The sequence below is a fragment of the Hibiscus syriacus genome, unplaced genomic scaffold, assembly GCF_006381635.1.
Source record: "Hibiscus syriacus cultivar Baekdansim isolate YM2019G1 unplaced genomic scaffold, ASM638163v2 tig00004360_pilon, whole genome shotgun sequence".
NCBI classification, from domain to species: domain Eukaryota; kingdom Viridiplantae; phylum Streptophyta; class Magnoliopsida; order Malvales; family Malvaceae; genus Hibiscus; species Hibiscus syriacus.
The window spans coordinates 1-3,361 of NW_024062012.1; the positions used below are offsets into that span (position 1 = coordinate 1).

Below are 3,361 nucleotides of genomic sequence, written 5' to 3' on the forward strand. Positions count from 1 at the left end.
ACATGACAATGCAACATGATCGCCAATTCAGCTTTGGCCATAGAGCGAGTGATTATGACTCTAACTTCAGATGGGGTTCCTCCGACTCCGACGATGAGAATGGAACTGCAGAGTCAACTGGGAACATGCAATATTCACAGCATTCTCCAATGTCCTACGGCAAATCTTTCACCATGGAGGAAACCGGCAAACCGAAGGGGCGTTCGAGGTACTGTTTGGTTGCCAGCAAACAAATGGTAGGGATATTTCTAACAGTGTGGGTTAAAAGTGATCTTAAACACGCTGTTCGCAACATGAAAGTGTCATGTGTAGGCAGAGGATTGATGGGTTATCTTGGAAACAAGGTACAGTTTTACCTATGAAACACTTATTTGAGAAATTTGGTCTAGGAATAAGTAGCCAGATACTCATATCTTGTTATTATTATTATTTTTTTTTTTGCAGGGTTCCATTTCTATTAGCATGTCTTTTCATCAAACTACCTTTTGCTTCGTCTGTAGTCATTTAACCTCGGGCCAAAAGGATGGCGACGAGCTTCGAAGAAACTCTGATGTTATGGAGATCCTTAGAAAGACAAGGTTCCCTAGGGTTCGTGGTATGAAAGACGAGAGATCTCCCCAAACAATTCTAGACCATGAGTAAGCCTTCATAAGTTTAATTCGATTATATTCAATGCTTTTTAGATTAATAATACCATGAAGTTCTAAGCTTTCAGTGTCTCGGTGCAGTCGTATTATATGGCTTGGGGATTTGAATTATCGAATCGCTCTATCGTACCGTTCCACAAAGGCTCTAGTCGAGATGCGTAACTGGAAAGCACTGCTAGAGAATGACCAGGCATGTTCATATCCTTTTCCTTGTTAATCCCATATAATTTATGTTTCTATTTTCATTCTTAAATCAGCCGTATGTTGGTTTTCCAGCTTCGGATCGAGCAGGGCGAAGGCCGAGTTTTCGAGGGATGGAGAGAAGGAAAAATATATTTCCCTCCTACGTACAAGTACTCTAATAATTCAGACAGATACGCTGTGGAAGATAGGCACCCAAGGAAAAACGAAGAACTCCTGCATGGTAATCTCCCTGATTAACTACTACTTACATGTATTGGCAATCATTGTATAAGCTAATTAGGTTGTATTTGTGAAGGTGTGATCGGATACTGTGGTATGGAAGAGGCCTACATCAGCTATCGTATGTTCGAGGGGAGTCGAAGTTCTCCGATCATAGGCCGGTTTATAGTGTATTTTCGGCCGAGGTAGAATCGATCAATCATGGTCAAATTCGGAAAAGCATGAGTTGTTCCGTGGCCCGAATCGAGGTCGAAGAGCTGTTGCCGCAGTCACATAACGAACGCAGTTTCTTCTGACAGAAATCATGAACTATGAACGAAAGGCGTACTTGGAATATTGACAGATTGGTCCCCCATTTTTACTGGTGGGCACTGATCTACGCAAAATAGACAATGGTGGCTACGGGACATATTACATATATCGTTTCCTCGATGGGTGTTGGAAAACAAGGTGGGTTCTTGCTAAACTCGTTTGTCTAATTTCTAATGCAACAATAGGGGATAAATTTTTACATGTTGTGAACAATTTCATCAGCTGAGAGCTTTTGTTTTTCAGGGTACGATTGGCTTACACCAACAAATCACATTCCTTTGGAAAATGCATCTATGACACATCAATAATGTACAAGACATGTTTGTTTATTGTCCAAATTCCATTAAAGTCAATTGTAGTTTTCTATTTTTGGAAGATATGCAAAAGTATGGAAAGGACAAGATGTAATCAATGTCCGCTACTCCTTCACCCCTTCTTTTTATATGAATTGAACGGATTTTAAAGTTCCACTCCCCCCCCCCCCCGCAATTTTAAAACTGAATTTCATACATTGTTAAGGCTACGCCACTGCACCAGCATATGTTACCTCAAATGGTTAAAGAAAAATTAAGGGAAATTTTAAATCAACCAATAACAATTTAAAATAATTAGTTAAATTTATGTTATACTAATAAAAATATTATTTTAATAATCTTTTCTATAAACTAAATATAGGAATATAAATTTAAAAAGATTACTCCTCCATTATAATAATTTTTTCCCGATTTTTTGAGGCTATGAGAGAAACTCAATAATAAGTTTTTATAGTATGAAAATATATTATATTATTTTTGACAATTAATTTAATAATTTATTAATAGATTGTAAAAAAATTGATTAAATGTGTCAAATATTATTTTTATTATTTTTAAGAAAACACTTTAAATACAACTAAGGAAATAAATTAAAAAAATGAATTTGAGTATTATATGGATCTTAATTTTGAACAATAAATAAAAATAATAAAGAATAATGTATTAGCATCAAGATGTTTCAATAGAATTTACTCTCTATTTTAGTTTTTTCTACTGTGCATAGTGATTCGTTTCATATCTGATTTAATGTCATTTTATAGCATTAGCATCCCGAGATGTTTCTGTTATTTTTAATTTATTTATTATGTTATGACGACCCTCCACTTTAGTGGTAATGCTATGCACGTCTGAGTAAGTCGTGGCCTCATAAGCTTCAACAAAATATATAAATTATAGAATTAAACAGCTCGGAATTAATATTTTTGAGACATTTCCACAAAATGGTTTCAACGATTGCAGCGTCTGTTGATGTGTTGTTTATTTAAGATGCAGTTCGCGGATTATATCCAAAGAGGGAAGAACCAAACCGATGGATTTAGGGTTTAGGGTCTAAACGGCTAAATGCATTGCTTTTTTAAAAGAAAATATGATTATGAAAATTCACGTGGAGTGCTAGAGTCAAGGGGATCAATTACTCTTACCATTTGCAGACAGAGACCCATAAAAGTGTTTTTATTCTTCTTAAATTCATAATGAATAGATTAATAATGTCTTAGATTTGGTTGGAGATGGATCTCATAAAGGCTGACGCCTTTCTGAGGGTACCAACGTAAAGCAAACGCAAAACGCACAACTCAACCCATCCCTTACTTACCCGGTTGCTTCCGCATGCTGTTGTTATAAATCTCTGGCATGCCGCACATACTGGCAGCAGTAGAAGGGGGAATTCTTTTGGGAAAAAGTTACGATGTTGATTACTGGAAAGTGTCTACAGATTTGGGCTAAATTAGACTCAAAGTTCAATCCAGGTTCCAGAAATTGGACCCAGTAGATTTATGAATTTTCTTCTATTTAACTTGTAACAATGAAGATTAGATCGTAACAAAAGCGCATATCGATTCACCATTTTGAAATTATCTTAGTTTTGAGATTACAGCTTTGGGAATGTTATTTGTTTACCTGATAGGTTAATTGATACGTACAACACCAATGGTAAGGATTTGA

The 3,361-nt window shown here is 35.9% G+C and overlaps 1 pseudogene; it reads left to right on the plus strand.

The window, feature by feature from the left end:
* The first annotated feature begins 6 nt into the window (after nucleotides 1-6).
* LOC120193998 lies at nucleotides 7-1,793 on the plus strand (annotated as a pseudogene).
* The last annotated feature ends 1,568 nt before the right edge of the window (nucleotides 1,794-3,361 follow it).